The sequence below is a fragment of the Alexandromys fortis genome, unplaced genomic scaffold, assembly GCF_014885135.2.
Source record: "Alexandromys fortis isolate MF-2015 unplaced genomic scaffold, M_Fortis_MF-2015_v1.1 scaffold_92, whole genome shotgun sequence".
Taxonomy (NCBI): domain Eukaryota; kingdom Metazoa; phylum Chordata; class Mammalia; order Rodentia; family Cricetidae; genus Alexandromys; species Alexandromys fortis.
The window spans coordinates 226,542-244,331 of record NW_026067972.1 but is presented as its reverse complement, the minus strand read 5'-3'; the positions used below and the strand labels follow the sequence as shown (position 1 = coordinate 244,331).

The following is a 17,790-nucleotide window of genomic DNA, read 5'->3' as shown; positions in this document are numbered from 1 at the left end:
TCTTCTGTATTATTTATTTTATTTTATTTAGGATATGAAACAAATTATCTTAAGACATACACAGATATGAACAATGAAAGCACACTCTAGGACCAGTCTCACTCTCCCCTTCCTTCTGCTCTTATTAGATAAGGATGTAGCTCTTATCTGATTCTCCAGATAAGAAACCCTGACTACCGACCTGCCACCATGCTCTGTACCATGACACCAATGATCTAAATCTTTGAAACTATAAGAAAGCCCTAATTAATACTTTCTTTTGTAAGAGTTGCTTTTATTGTGTATATTGTCACAGCAATAGAAACTTTCAGTAAGAGAACAGATATCTATCTGAATATACATAAATAAGTGCACAGGCAAGCTGTGCAGAACAAGAAATTCTCAAATAACAGAGCATGTCAGTGACACCATTGTCATCTGAGGTTTCTCACATGATAAAATTTCCTAATGGTGCAATTTTAGAAAGTATTGTCCTGGATAAGGGTGAGGAAAAAGAGGGGGAAAATAAGAATGTGTCAATAAGAAGAAAACCGAAGTATTAAGCTATCTCTCACTTTTCTGAGTGAGGACTAGCTGCACTAGAAAAAAACTCTGAAGATTTATATGAATGAATAGACCAAATTTTTCTTTGCAGTGTCTCCGGGTTTGATTTAATCATAATTTAATTTCGCAGTTAATGATGTATAATGTTTAAACTTGCTCATGTAAATGATACATAAATATAATTGTTTTCCTTTACTGTCATCTTAAAAGATACAGTTTACTGGAACCCATGTATGCATCTGTGTTTTTGCCACCATTAGAATAACTTTTGCAATCATCTAGCACAGGTAAACCCATCACGTTTACCAGATATAGCTTCTGTAATGGTCTGTGTTGTGAAGAATACATTTACATATAATCTTATCATTCTTCTAATTAATATATGATCCAACTATCATTTATTTATGCTTTAATATTATAATCTTTTTAACAATGCAAACATTTTAAAGTATTTTCTTAATAAAAGAGTGTACTAATTTGTTTCCCTTTTGAAGAGAACTACAAAAGTAATATTTGTAACCAAATCTGATTAGTGTAATCTATTCATTGGTAGTGAATAGATACTTGTAACTCTTTTCTTTCTATTTTTATTGGCATTGCCAGATTTCTTTAAATATTTCAGACAACTGAGGTTTTAGTGTATGTATCTTCAGTAGTACAGTGTTTAAAATGAGCCATTGAGGAAAATAACCATAAGACAGGGTCACTTTTATAGATCAGATGAGATATATGGTGACTCCTTTTAATGAAAGATTTTAGGGAAAATATCCTCATATTAAGTACATATAATTTATAAATTTAAATGAAAGAAAATATAATGAAATTATTCCACGAAACTAAATTTTTAATTATTCCAAACTGATAATCAGTATGTAATTTGTAAAGTCGGTGCCTCTATAGAGGCATTTAAACACATGCGGTTTAAACAGACTGAAATAATCAGTGGAAAACAGAACAAAACATTTAATGGCTGTTTTTGCTGTCTAAAGTGGGACAATTAAAGGTGTTGCAAAGCAGTCTCTAATTATAAAATACCTGTTTTTATTTTAAATTCTATGCCCTATTGTTTCAATAATAATAATACAGTTTAATCAACTTATTTAATCCATTTTGTTAAAATTGTAGATCTTACAATCTGCAAGAGCTCAAGTAATTTTCAATGAACAAACGAATAACTGCATGCAGTTCTTTCCTGTGGACATTTGATGGATTACTACACTTCAGGTCAAAAATATACCCCAAGGAAACCTGCGGTACTACAGTGGTTGTCTGCAAGAATACATACAAAATCTGGCGTTCTGTTATGCGTGTCCCCTTTGGCTATGGATTATTTGAGTGCCTGCCTACAGTGGTTACTAGAAATGGTTGTAGGTGGTGGTGAAATTTTGTTATGCATCATACCCTATGGATCCACTGGAATACAAGTGTTTTAATTACTTCATTAGAAAGCAGTGGAACACTTTGCTCTATTGATTTGCTAGGAATAAGACATTCCTAGCTCTGCTAATTTTTGACTCTGGCTGTTAAAGAGCCATCACCTCTTGGTTTGCAGCCTGGAATAATAGGTTACATAAAAAAACTGCATTGTGGGCTGCTCATCTAAACTTCATGTGGTTCTGCTATTTATTAATATCATCACACTGAGCAACTCTGCCAAGGATATGCACTGCTATTCTCCCCCAGCAATGGAAGTGACCGTGACAGGGTTAAACAATTGGACACAGGTGAAGTGCCATTACAGCTCAGGCTATGCCAGCACCTGGACCTGTTGGAATAAAACCACGGTATTTGGTTTGGTCTTGTGACCTTTTTGTTTATCCCAGGATATCTGGGAAACCCTTGGACTGACAGACTAAGAACAGAAGAACTGGGGAGATTTGTAGGAATGGGTAGGAGATAAATGAGGGTGTGGAGGAAGAAAGTAATAAGAAAATATTATGGACATGTATTGAATTGCCCAGTAATAAAATAAAGCAATAATATATTCCATAAACTTTGGTCGATGACATAGATCCTCTTGGCCCCCATTCCTAGAAACAACATAACCTTCTAAATCCTCTAAAATTCTTTCACATGTGATTGCATGCTGGAATCATTATTTGTCTTATGCAGGATTCTTTCCTAATTTAATATTTGCTGTATTATATCAAGGAGAGATTATATTTCATAATCTTGTCACTACTCACTCTAGGCAAGTTAGGCAAACACAAAGAACCTGTAACTCTGCGTAGTTCATCTTCATGTAACGTATAGATTCTCATACTTTGAGTGGGAACAAAGCCAGCTTTGTTCCTAGCTACACCTTATTGAATGAATGCATACCATGAGGGGTGAATTATAGTTCAAGGAAGCACAAGCATTTCTCATGTGGACACAAGCACACCTCTCTCCAGGATAGGAAATTTGTGAGGAATAGAAGCAACCCTCCCAAATGGGTTATTGGGATATTGATGTATCCCTAAATTTTCCCTAAAATAGGGGTATTAAAAACACAGCAATGCAAAGTGAGTTTCCTTTGGCCCCTCAAGAATGCTTCTATTTCTCAGTGTCCATTTATTTAACACTGTGAAGCATATGGTGAAAGGAAACTTGAGTACATATTCATTTATCATGGCGATAAATTGTTTTATAAAAGTTGTTACCTTTCCCCTGGGATAATCTCAATTATATATTTAGGAATAAATATCTGCAATTAAATTACCAGCCAAAATGAAGCAATTATGAAGATGTTAGGTATCTGCTGTGAGATGAAGACAAGGTGTTATCTTTCTCTTAGCTTTAACTCCTACTAAATCTAAGGGTATTCCTGAATTAGAGCATGATTCTAAGAGATGCAGTAAAATTTTGATACTCTGGATTATTTTGGAATCCCAATGAAACTGGATGCCTTCTATAAGCATTTGTTTGTTTTAAAGTGTCTATGCATGTATCTCCTTTATTATATTACCCTGAACAATAGAAAGTATTATTCCAAAGATTAACAGTCCCAAATGAACACAACTATTAGGTCATAAACTTTTTTATGAAAACATACTATTTTAGACTTCTCTGTTGTTAGTTAGAGAGGGGTCAAGAATGCCAAGAAACCCCACAGAAGACTTTTTTTTTTTCACAGAACTTGCCTGAAGTTTATTTGTAAAAACAGCATAAGGTCCTGAACATCTGCAAATACTGTGTAGGTGTTCACACCAGTCCATCTGTCTTCACATTGGCAGACTGAGACCTTTTTTATGGGGCCTTCAGAGGGGCCTGGGCACCTTTGGGAGCCTGAGCTGCAGCTGAGGACTCTGCCTTGGCTTGAACCTTGGGCTTTGTTTTTTTGTAGCCTACAACCCCTGGCCATGTAGCTTCTAATCCACTTCCCAAACTTGGGATGAGCAATTAAAGCCAGATGGGTGAGTTTGCGGCTCTGGCCCTTTGGCACCTTGGGCTTCACCACCTGGGGCTTCACCAGGGCCTTGATGGCCTCCACACGTGCACTCATGGCCTTTGCATTATTTGCCTGAATTTTCTTCAGGTCTTTCTTGTTGTGCTTCTTGGCAAAGTGCATGTTCCTCAGAAACTTGGGGTCAACCCCCTTGAGAGATTCGTATCTTTGTGACCGGGGTTTCTTGATACCGTTTCTGTGCCATTTCCGGGACTGGTTGTGTGTGGTGTGGTTCTTGGACTTGGCCATGGCTGGATGGTAATTGGCCCGTAAGGCTTTTCTTAACATTGAGATTTGCCTGTTCCTGGAAGCACCAATTTACTTAAAAAAAAAAAAAATAGGATGATTAGCATCAAATGAACCTCCCTATGTAGTTTACATTTATTGGGGCAAAGTACCCATTCATTAAGAATCTTCCCTTGCTTTGACGTCTGACAGTATACAGTCCAAACTGGAAAAACAGGACAGAAGAAAATAACTGATGAACATTGCCAAGACAAGGTAGGCAAGTACTTTAAAATTCCTCCTTCAGAAGAAAGTCTGTCAGATATTCTGGACCTGTAGGATGAAAACAAGTGTTCCAACATTACAGAGAACCTCAGGTGACTGTCCAGGCAGCCAGATGTTTTTGTCACTTTTATAGCTTTGAAAGTTTTTATCTCTGTACTTCCTACTTACTCATGTAATATTATATCCTTTTTGGATATCTGATGGAGTTGAAGATGAATTAGTTATTATAATTACAGTTTTCTCTGTTACCAAATTCAGAAAAAATAACAAGCACGGTATGAAGTATACAAGGTTGAGAAACACAAAAACTTAAATTGCTTATCTAAAAATATTTTGAGGTCTAAAATGATAGTTTTAAAATGGTAATAAAAGTTATAATAGAAAATAGTTTAAGCATAAAATTTTAGATTTACTAAAATAGGATAGATAATAGAGTATTTTCTTTAAAATTTCCAAATACTAATGGACTACACATTGCAATTATATTTTTTACTTCATAACGATTCTTATTGCACATAATTTTACTGTATTCTTATATTCTAGTTAAAATCTTTCCTTTTTATTTAGACAAAAGGGGGAAATGTTATAGAATAATCTTTTGTACATTGTAAAGATGTGTCTTGGCCAAGGTGCCTTTTGATTGGGTTAATATATTGCTGAATGGTCAATATCTTGCAGGAGGTATAGGCAGGACTTCCAGATAGTGAGAAATGAAGTAGGACATAAAGCTAGATGCTGTAGAAGAGGCCAGGAGACATGGGGATGAAACAAGAAGCACAAGATGGAAGAGAGGTAATAACATGTGATAGACTGTGAATTAAGATAAATGGGTTATTTTAATTTATGAGAGCTAGTGGAATAAGCCTATGCTAAAGCTCCATGTGCACATGCATGTTCAGTTACTTGATAAAACAAGTAGATGAAAATGTATTTCTAACTTCTTAATACACATGAAATCAAGATCTAATTGTCAGAACACAGTCCAAGAATGGAGTCTTGTGATGGGAATTCTATGTGCCCGTGAGAAAATGCCAAAAACAAACAAACAAACAAACAAACAAATCTTGTAACCTCAGTTTCTTCAAAACAAAAACACAGAATTGTTCTTGGAATGTGTTTCCTTGTTCCTCCCAGGTATAGCAAATAGGAGTGAGTTTGCTTTAAATAATTCATTATGACCAGATATTGTTATTTTCTTATACATGTCTTTGCCATGTGAGCCTTGCCCATTATGTGCTGCTTGCCCAGCATGTGCAGCATATCCTTATGATTGGACACTTTATTATGTGATTTACCCCTCAGAGTTAAGGGTTGTCTGATGTTCTGAATAAAGTTGGCTATTTCATGAGAATTTATTTCACCTCAGTCTTAGGCTTCACCCTTCCCAGTTCCACCATTAATTGGAGCAGTTAGCAGTATTCTGTTGTGAAACTTCAGAAAGTGTTTATTATATGCAAGGATTTTAATGTGTAATATATATTTTTATAAAATTAAAATAAATAGTTTTAAAGTTTCTCATCTTGGCAAACCAGTAAATTCAGTAACTGCTTTCATATATCACATACAAACACTCCACATATACAAAACCAATAAACAAAACCCTAGTCTATAACTATGAAAAATATTTAATAACATTTTACAGTGAGTCATAGTAGATGACTTATTTCTGGGTAACAGAGCATGCTATTCTTTAATATAGTTCTTAAAATATGAGATAATCTCAGCATGAAAGCTCATAAACAATGTCCTCTCTATGTTCTTTTCACAGAGAAAGAAGGAAAAATACCAAATATATATAGCAGTATGTTATAAAACAGACATTTTTAAATGGTTCAAACTTCCTAAACCTTAATATTTGCACAGATATATGATTGCAAAAATATTACCAAAGTGAAAACAGAGTGTGAATCAATATTTATGATGTAATTCATGCAAATTCTAAGAAATATACACATTAAAATAGATCATCTTAAATGTTCTTAAATTAGTGTTACTACCCTAAGAGGAAATAATAATTTTATTACTGAGAATGACTATTATATAGCACATTAATAGGTTAAGAATGACTTGGAACCAACATTCACTACAAAGGGACACAAACAAACTGTTCCTCTAGAAATTAATTAATATTAATTTAAACTAAAATGAAACATTTGAGTATGTATGATGTTACTTTTGTTTATATACTGTATAGTTGTCTTTGTTGATGTGGTAGTCCCCTCTGCATGCCATAAATACCATTGGTTAATAAAGGACTCTCTTGGCCCTGCCCAGGAAATAGAGGTAGGCACAGAAAACTAAACTAAATGCTGGGAGAAAAGAGGAAGAGTGGGAGAGAAACAATGTGGCCTCACTGGAGCCAGACTGAACTTTAGATTAATAGAAATGGTTTAAATTAATATATTAAAGTTACCCAATAGAAGGTAGAGCTAATGGGACAAGCAGTCATTTAGTTAACACAGTTTCTGTGTGATTATTATGGGGCTCAGCAGCCGGGAACCAACAAATGACCCTTATCCAACAAATGTGTGGGCGTTTGAATTTAAAATTTGCCTGTCTGACCCATGAAATTAGATTTAAAGTTGCTGATATTTGGTTCTGAACATGTCTAATTACTAGCAATGCAGTTTTGGAGAATGGCTTCACTACGTTTCATCTGAGAATAATAAAACAGTGACTCAGAACTATGGGATAGTTATGAACCTTTGGTGGGAACATGGATGTAGCACACTAAGAAGAACCTTTCACTCATGATTGTTTAACAAATGTTGATTTCTACCATTTCATGTTATACAAATAACATGTGAAATAATATCTGGGAAATTATTTAGAAATTTTAAATTACATATGTCCTGACTTTAGTAAAATTATGGATGATCCAGATATATTATGCACATATATAAAATTATCTGTATTTATTTAGAATTTTCATGAAAATATTTGGATTAGTGCAATTTTAAATTTAATTCTCTAGTATATTGCCATTTTTAGTGTATATTTTTAATATCCCATATATGAAAATGTACGTTAAGCAAAAAAAATCAATGTCTCTTTTTAGCACTCATGATTTTCATGCATCACATCAAATCCTTTCTGCCATTACTTGTATTTGTTTAATCTATGGAAAATTTGACTGATCCAATATGACCAGTTCTACACCTTTACCAGGATAGAATACTGGTATAGAAAATAATCTGACTGTTAATACATTGTTGTGACTTCCACATCACTCTTTTTATTACTGCAACTTGATCTTTGCCATATCCACCTTGTCAAATGTCTCCAAAAACGGCAACTCTGAAGCCACCTTGTGATGCAAAACAATAATTCTTTTGTTTTTAGAGATAGTTTGTTTTAAGTGGAATGACTCTATTTAATGTTTTATATTTGTGAATTTGTTCGATAAAATCTTACATCTTTGCCTAAGTAGGCTAGTTGAAGAATTCTTCTGGCAGTAGTGGCAGAATATTAACAGTGCAAGAAATAATGTAAATTATTTCTATGTACATAGGCACATCTCGTATTTTATCATCTGATCAAGGCCAGTCAACTTGCTGAACTCAAAAGAGAAGAGTGCGAACCAGTGCATGATTTGAGAAAGCAGAGAGGAGGTGAGAAAATGTGACTAAAAATGTAATTTAGCATATTATAAGTTGACAAGACAATGCTACTCTATGCTTCTGTTTGGCTTCCTTTATAACCTCCCTTAGTAAACCGCTTGTATTTCTCATCTTTTCTCATGCCTTCCATATCTTACTTTGAAAGATCCTTTCCTTCTTAATTCATGAGGAAAAAATCTAATTAGGCACAGATTTTCACAATTTTGTATTCTCACTCCCATCCTTTTTTCTTATTTATATTTGTCTTATGCCTTTCTATACTCTTTAGAACTCAGAGAAGAAGGAAAGATATTTTTTCCATTTGAATAAATATAGTAAAAGGAGAATTTTTCAAAATTAGAAAGAATCACCTTGCTACTCAGAACTTCTTACAATCAGGTGTGTTAACAACATCAGTGTGAAGCCATCAAGGTCATTCGAGCCTCCACTCTCCAGGATTTATCTTCCTTCAATACTCTGAATGCCTTTTCTCTTTGAAACCTGACTCGTAGGTTCTGTGATAGGTCTTATATATTTCGTGACACTTGGGAGGATGATGCCTGTCTTCACTATAATATTTCTTCAGAATATCTCTGTTAGCACACTGTTGAGAACCTATGATATAATTGATCACGCAAAAGTTTATATGACTCTTGGGAGAAACTTTTTCTTAATTTAATTTCCCTGAGGATACCATATGGTCAACTGAGGCATCTACTTTTCTAGCACGTACTTGCTTAGTCCTGTGTTGCCCTCCTCTGAGTGACTTTATTCCTCACAATTGCCTCAGACACTTTGCCTTTATTTTACCTGATAGAAATGTTTCCGTGGTGAGGTGAATAATGCTACAAAGTGTGATTGATTTGGCAGTACATCCTCCAGGGGATTGTCCTACTACTGTGTTTTAGATTATTCTGGATTCCACTGTGAGTTATAATAACAATTTATCTGTGAAATAAGCCATCTCTCACCATGGAAGACTGATAGAATTGAGAAATGTCTGCCTACAAGAGATATAAGAAAACATAAAGAAGCATTTCAAATGCCTAAGGAATTCCTATCGACTTGATTAGACACAGTGGATACCTTGAAGGTAGTTACTCTTCTTTCTTATATTTAAAGAAACCTCTTCTCCTATGTTAGTTTATAGGAATAATTATTTAATCATTATATACTATATAAATTGATATGCATTCTTTTGAGGAATTCTAAACTCATAAAACAACTTCTTGCATTTTTTTTACATTGCCAATCCTGAGTTTCACATTTCCAAATATTATTTAAGTTCTGTAAATTCTATATTAGTTAAAAACAAAGATGGAGAGGATTATGTAATAGCTACCTGAAAGAGCAGGGCTGTAGGACAGAGACATTTCTTATTTTGCTAATTCTCTTCCATCTGGTAAATTTTATATTTAGAAAACACTGAAAAGCATTATTAAATAGAAAAAAATTAATCACAAAAAGAAATACAAAAACAGCAGTCATTACAAACAGGCAAGGAGAATAATAGTCAAAGCAAGAAGAAGAAACAAGAAGAGAGGAGTGAGATGATGTGGAATGTCCTTCTGTAGGCTGCAAATATGCATTGCTTTCATTGGTTGATGGACAAAATGGTCTCAACCAATGGCTAGGAAAAAATAAATCAAGGTGGGAAATCTAAAGAAAGATGCAGAGAGAAAGAATGCAAAGTCAGGAGATGCACTGTAGCCACTGAAGGAGTATAATGCTGGAGCATCACCGGTAAACCTCTACCTCATGGCAAGGCACAGATTAATAGAAAAGACTCAATTTAATTGTAAGAGTTATCCAGTAATATGCCTAAGTCACTGGCCAAACAATCAAGAGTGTGGAGACCTGCGAGTGGAAGGGAAACTGGTCCAAGGGAACCAGAGGGACAGAGAAAAATATTCAACTACAGTGAGCTCCTTCATATTCTGTTAACTACCTCTGACCCCTGAAACACTTGCTTCTGATGTTAGCCTATCAACCATCTATGCAGAAATCCTGTTTCTAGATTATTTTACCGATATCCATCCTGCTCCAAACAGACTAAGTTCTTGATTATAATTTCTAGTTTTTATAAGCCATGCTCCATGCTCATTTATAAGTCGAACTCATCATTGCCTTTCTCCTGCAAAACAGGGCTGTGGTAAGAGATGGGTAGATAGATAGGTAGGTAGGTAGATAGGTAGGTAGGTAGGTAGGTAGTTAGACAGACAGATAATGGATAACTATCCTAATAAGTTTGCTGCTCACTCTAAAATAATTTTTCTCATGAAAACAGTTCTACTGATATCCTTGTCCACATAGCCGACGTATTTGGGAACAAGTCTAATTGTCATAGTCTCAATAAATGGACTGCGGACCTACTAGTTGTCAAATTTTCTCTGCTTCCATTTCGTTTCTCATTTCAGACATAAAGGCTTTGAATACACACTCTCTCACACAAACACAAACACAGAGGCAAAACCACTCACATGTGAAGTTGACAATACTACCAACAGAGTAACCTAAGAACAACACTGAATAAAATGATGAGCTTTCATGTTTATGCATCTGGATTTTAACAGTTACATTCATATTAATATGAGTTGTTGTTGTCACTGCTGATATTGTTGTTGCCTCCTTCTTGTTCCCCTCATTAGCTACCTCCTCCAGGATACTTTCAGTCATAGAAAACTTGGCAAAATTCCTTTACGCTTGGGTTTTCTTGGCATTGTCTAGCTAATATTTATCTCAATGATACCATTAATCATTAGGGTTGTTGTGTAGCAATCCATATAAACCTGCATCTGTAGCTAGATGTTTCTTAAGCCCCCGAAGAAAAAAATGAACAGAACATAGTATTGGATTCTTTTAACCTTAATTCACACTTTTAAAACATCAATGGAACCGTTAAGTCTGCATAAACAAATAAAAAATTTCTTTAGGTGGTGAACTTGAGGGTATGAAGAATAAAGAATGAGAATTTGGGGAATTCATGGATCACTCTTATTTCATCATCTCCTTATTTCATGGATCCAGAAAACCGAAAATAGTTTTCAGAAGGAGAATTGTGTTGAGAAATTAAAAAAATTACATTATTTTAAAATTTAAAAATTTTAATTTTATAATGCTACCACAAAAGATGTGAGAACAAAAGCTATGAAAATTCATAGAGAGAAAATTCTTAAGAAAGGACTTTTCTAAAATACCAAATAAAATTTAGGTAATGAATAAATAACAAGGGTCTGGAAGATGACTTAGTGTGTGAAGTCCATACTGTACCACAGGAGACCTTAGTTCAGGTCCGCAGCACCAGTGCAAAGAACAGCATAGTGGGTACCTGGAACTCCAGTCCTGGCAGATTGGCAGTCTTCTCCGTGGTCTGGAGAGCAATCTGTGATATTTATACTTTTAGTTTCAGGAGAGTGAGCCCATTAATTAGATAGGAAGCAGGAGCAACAGAATAACACAGCAAGAATCAGAAAGATAAGCAACAGCGCGGTGGTTGCAAACGTTATTAGGTCAAGAGTTTACAACATTCGTTGGAGATGACTGTATTAGTCTGATTGAGACAGTAAACATTGATAATATCTCATCAAATCAGAAGCTTACAAACGTGCAGCAGAAATTGAATGTAGTTGTTGATTTCCTGATCAATCTTTTTGAGGATGACCTTACCATAGCTGAACTTCCCACTACTCATTCCTACTGCAAGCATTTTCTACTTCGAGTAAACTATAATTACCACTATTGAGAATATTTTACCTTCTGGGTTTTCTGAAGGACTTGTTCTCAATATCCTTAAGTGCTTTTTCTCTTTTCCTGTTACTAAAGATAAAGAGTAAGCATGATCCAAAATACGAGTTTTGGAGGCATTTGACATAAACATGCTGAATGCTTGATGTTTGTTGTTGGGTTTTATTTCTATCATTTATCTGTCTATCTATCTGTCTATCTANTATCTATCTATCTATCCATCCATCCATCCATCCATCCATCCATCCATCCATCCATCTATCTATCTATCTATCTATCTATCTATCTATCTATCTATCATCTATCCTCTTTGGGGGCCCACTACCTAGCTCCCAAATGAATACATGGAGACTTATGCTTACGAATGCCTGGGTTTAGCTTACCTTGTTTCTAGCAAGCTTTTCTAACTTAAATTATCCCATTTCTCTTTATCTGCATTGTGCCTCTGGGCTTCTTTCCTTCTTTTCATTCTATGTATCTTTCTTTCCCTCTTAGTCTGTGGCTGGCTGTGTGGCTGCCCACTGGTGTGTCCTTTTCTTTTTTTCTAGCTACTCCCTCTTCTCTCAACTTAGATTTCTCCTCCAGTCTATTCTCTCTGCCTGATAGCCTGCCTGTCTCTCACTTTTACGTTGGTCATTTGGTTTTTTATTAGACAAAGCAACTGTTCTAGGCAGGCACAGTAACACAGCTTTACAGAGTTAACGAATGCACATAAAAGAATGCAACTCATATTTGCATCATTAAATTATTCCACAGCATAAACGAATACAACACAACTTGTCTTTGAATTTTTTTTTTTTTTAGTTGTGAGGAGAGGGTCCCTCTTGCAGAGTCAGCTTCTCAGTGAACTTTAGCAGAACCTACCTATTTACCAATAGACTGGGTATTATAGGCAGAGACAAGGGATCCCAAGGGATTGTTACTTAACCTGTCTAGTCACACAGTGAGCTCCAAGTACAGTGAAAGCTATTAGATTTATATACATGCCCCCATCTCTGTGCAACAGTAATAATCAAAGTTAAAGATGACAACAATTTGAGGAGTGTTGGGTGGTACTAGGATTTGGAAGGACAAAAGGAAAAGGAAAAAAGAGTGAAATATATTTTAATTAAAATTAATAAAAAGAAAAGAATGTAAATGGCCATAGAACTAGGCACCCCGTGTAGTATAGACCTCTGGTCTTCATGCATAAGTCTATAGTTGAGAGCACACATGCGCATTCACACGCAAACACACACACACATTCCAGGTGACAGTTTTTTCTAGGGATTCCAATACTCTGTATTTATAGTCTCCTTTAGGAAAATGTTCTATCTAAGACCTCAAGGCTCACTAATACTGCCATTGTGCTGATTCTCAACCTGCATTATATTCTTTTCACTTTGGAATACTGCCGTAGAAAAGAAAGACTGACCACAGTTAACTCTCTATTCTCCTTGTCCTTTACTTTGGACTGAATTGTGTCCCAGATTCGTATACTGAAGCACAAAATCCCAAGGTGAAGGTATATATAAAGGGAATCTTTTAGAGATAATGAAGCTTAGGTGATATCATGCTATAGGTTTTGATGATGAGGTTATTGCCCTCTTAAGAACAGACATCAGAGACCCCTTTCTCTCCCTTGTTCTATAACAGGAAGCTTCCATCAGCAGGTCTTCAGCAGGGGCAAGCCCTGCTGATACACTATCTTGGATCCCAACCATTAAAACTGTAAGAAAGTAAATTTATAATGCTCGAGCTATTTACTCTGCGGTATACTGCTAAAGGTTCTTATTATGTTTCATTTAACAAGTGTCTCTCCAAAAGACTAGTGTGGTGATGGTCTAGTTCCCAGTGTAACTATGTTCAGGGATGTAGCCCTGAGAGAAGATTGGCTCATGAAGGCTTTGATTTCATGAAGGAATTAATCCATCAGCGTATACGTAATTTGATAGAATTAATAAAATTGATGTAAGAATAAGAAGGCAAGGACTGGTTGGAGGCAGTGGTCCCTGGGGTAATGTCTCTGAAGGGTATATCTACTGCCTCCACTTCACCCTCTTTGATTCCTGGGGGCAGCAAGACACTTTGTTCTGTCACACCCGGCCACGGTGATGCTCTGCCTCAGCATTGCTCAGAAATGAGACCGGTCAATCATTAAGTTAAACTCCTAAAGCTAAGAGGGAAAATGTTCCCTCACAGTTGCCTTAAGAGAAACTGTCAATGTGATAACTTTGTAGCCAATAGACTATCTAAGCAAATGAAGATGACTGTGCATTTCCTGCAGTTGAATTATGGCTAACTTCCTTGTCTTTATAATCTGGAGCATAGACAAAGCCTCACAATAAATAATTACTAAATAAAACATTGCTGATTTAATAAATGCCAATTTTAGGCCAGATTGTCAAAATTGTCTCATACCTTAAATACACCAGTCAAACTTATCAGGTCTTGAAGGCCTACACAGAGGATGGAACCTAATACCTACAGTGATGAACTGTACTGATATGGAATAAGCATAGCCTTATTTTTAGATTAACCTTGATGTTGCAGTTGAAATTCTATCAAATATTAGAACATGGACTATCTATTAATTTTTACTTATTATCAGAAAAGACAGTAACAGTTTTGAAAATATGACCAATCTGAAATATTGATGAGATTTTTGTTAAAGATTAACAATAAACAAAACACATTAATTAAGTTTTTACTTTCAGAAAGATCAAAGAATCTCCTCTGATGTTTTGCAAAAGCAAAGGCATAGGCCCTTGTACTCAGCATCACAAGAAGTATCACCTGGCTCCTCCTATTCCCTTAATTACAAAACTTTTGAAGATTGGTTTCATATGTTATTTTCCCTTCAATTCTTTATTTTTAATTTCTGCCTCACTGCCCAGAATTTTCAGATTTTTTTAGTAGCAATTTATTTTTGTAATCCAGGTTTTTCCACTTGATGATAGTGGTTCTCTGCTTTATTACCCATGGACCAATCTCATTTCTTTCCTATATATCAGGTCCCTATGTACCCTGGAGGGTGTTCAGAATTCATTACTGTTGTTCAGAATCTATTACCTGGAGTTGTGGTTTTTAGGGATAGTCACTTATCTTTGCCTCGGAGCCTTGGGTTAAAATGTGATTCAAGTAGCAAAGGCCAAGCCAATCAGAACAAAACTCCTTAGATACAAGCCTCTATTATTCGTGTGCCTCTTTTGGTACTAAAACTGTTAATTTTATTAATGTGGAGTTTGATTTACATTTTCAGAAATTGCTGGAATCTCTGTTAGGGAAAAACAGGATATACAGTTGAGATGGCAGTGTTAGGGCTTCTCAATGGTATGTGTGTTTGTTACTTTTCCTTTACTTTCGATTAGTGGGTGCATTATGGAACATTTATCACATACATGACTCTATTATTCTATTGTAAATATATCCCATCTATCCAGGTAAAGCCATCAATAAACATGACACACTCCAGTCCTAAATGGTGTGCCAACAAAAGTGATCTTAGGTGATCAGGGAAATGGCTGTAACTAGAAAAATCATTCTGGTTTAGGTAACCCAGGCAAGAGAGACAATAATGAATGTGCTCAATTATAAGTGGACATGCTACACTCCACAGACCTCCACAAAGAGGGCTCAAAGGTAGATGCATGGATCTTCCTGGGAAGGCAAATAGTATAGATTTTATGGGTGTACTTGGGGCAGGTGGAGGAACAGAAGCGATTGGATGGGGTGAGAGAGAAAGAGGGAGAGAATCCTAGACTGTCATTGGGGAGCTTTGGGGATTGATGTAGAAACCTATAACAATGTAAAGTCACTACAAGAGGGATCCTAATAATAGGAGATATGGATTCTGAACCATGTATCTTCTATAACCAGGCAAGTTTCCCAGCAGCAGTTCTGAAACTTTAACCCTGCCACAAAACCTTCAATCTATAACCTATCCTGTCTGTAAGATGTGCTGGGGCAATGATAGCACAAAACTTTTGGGAGTGGCCTTTCCATGACTGGCCCAACTTAAGGCCCTCACCTCTAGAGGGACACCTTGCCTGACAGTGTCTAGATGGCCAGGAAGCAGAGACTGGAGAGTCTAGAGATCCAGGGTAGATCAAATATGACTGACAAAAAAGCAAAACAAAACAAAAAAGATTCAATGAAATGATTTCTAATGATATTTTGCTACATTTGTAGATCAGTTGAACAAATGTTTTTGTAATATGATTGAGCATCTTTTGGATATATTCCCAAGAGTGGTATTGCTGGATCCTGAGGTAGGTTGATTCCCATTTTTCTGAGAAACTTCATGTTGATTTCCAAAGTGGTTGTACAAGTTTGCATTCCCACCAGCAATGAATGAATGTTCGTTCGCCTTACTCCATATCCTTTCCAGCATAAGTTATAATTAGTGTTTTTGATCTTAGCCATTCTGATAGGTGTAAGATGGTATCTCAGAGTGGTTTTGAGTAACATTTTTCTGATAGCTAAGGAAGTTGAACATGTCCTTAAGTACCTTTTGGCCATTTGAAATTCTTCTGTTGAGAATTCTCTGTTTAGTTCAGTACTCCATTTTTTAATTGGGTTATTTTGAATTTTAATGTCTAATTTCTTAAGTTTTTTATATATTTTGAATATCGGTCCTTTGTCTGATGTGGGATGATGAAGATCTTTTTCCATTCAGTAGGTTGCCTTTTTGTCTTATTAACTGTATCTTTTCCTTTACAGAAGCTTCTCAGTTTCACGAGGTCCCATTTATTTACTGTTACTCTTAGTGTCTGTGCTACTAGTGTTATATTTAAGAGGTGGTCTCTCGTGTCCATGCATTGAACACTCCTTCCCATTTTCTCCTCTATCAGGTTCTGTGTGAATGGATTTATATTCAGGTCTTTAATGCATTTGGACTTGAGTTTTGTACATTGTGGTAGATATGGATCTATTTTCATTCTTCTACATGTTGACATCAAGTTATGCAGCAACATTTGTTGAAGATGCTTTCTTTTTTCCATTGTATAATTTTAGCTTCTTTGTCAAAAATCAGGTGTTCAAAGGTGTGTGGATTTATATCCAGGTTTTCATTTCAATTTCATTGGTCAATGTCTTTGTTTTTATGCCAATACTAACTTGTTTTCATTACTGCAACTCTGTAATAGAGTTTGAAGTAAGGAATGGTATTGTCTCCGGAAGTTCCTTTACTATATAGGACTGTTTTAGATATCCTTTTTTTTCCCCATATGATGTTGATTATAGTTCTTTCAAGATCTGTGAAGAATTGTGTTGGGATTTTGATGGGAATTGTATTGAATCTATAGATTGCTTTTGGTAGGATTGCCATTTATACTATGTTGATCCTTCCTATCGAAGAGCATGGGAGATATATTTTCTGGTAGCTTCTTCAATTATTTTTGTCAAAGACTTGTGAAATAGGGAGCTTGTTTTCTTCTTGGCAAAACTGTCTTTTAAGCAAGGAATTGTCAATGCTTTGACCACTGACCTAACGCAGAAAAGAAAAACAGGATACAAGAAAAAATACTGTCAAACCTTGCCAAAACAGGGTGAGACTCTTTTGAAAAATTTCCCGTCTCTGAAAATGGTCTGTCAGTTACTCTAGGCCTTAGCCAAAGTTGTTTGCTCCAATGCTGCAAATGAGACTTTGGGTAATTGCCCAGGAAGCCAGTTGTCTCTGTCATTTATTGCACATTTTAGAAGCTGCTTGATTGCACTTCCTGCCTACTCAAGTAATAGTATCTCTCTTCTCAGGTTTTTGATGGGATTAAAGATTAGATAGTTACACTTACTTCCCTCTTATAACTTAGCCAAGCCATTTCTAATACAAGACTTAGACTCCTTAGGATAGAATAATTTTTGAAACATTTAGCATGTGTTTCTTGCTTGATATTGTTTATGCTGGTTTTTATTCTGATTTTTATGCTTGATATTTGGTCTTATTGTATATAGTTTTATATTAGGCTTAGAATTCTTATATTTTTGGTT

General features: G+C 35.5%; 1 pseudogene; it reads right to left on the bottom strand.

The window, feature by feature from the left end:
* Positions 1-3,771: 3,771 nt before the first annotated feature.
* Positions 3,772-4,219, bottom strand: LOC126509784 (60S ribosomal protein L29-like; annotated as a pseudogene).
* Between the last annotated feature and the right edge of the window lie 13,571 nt (positions 4,220-17,790).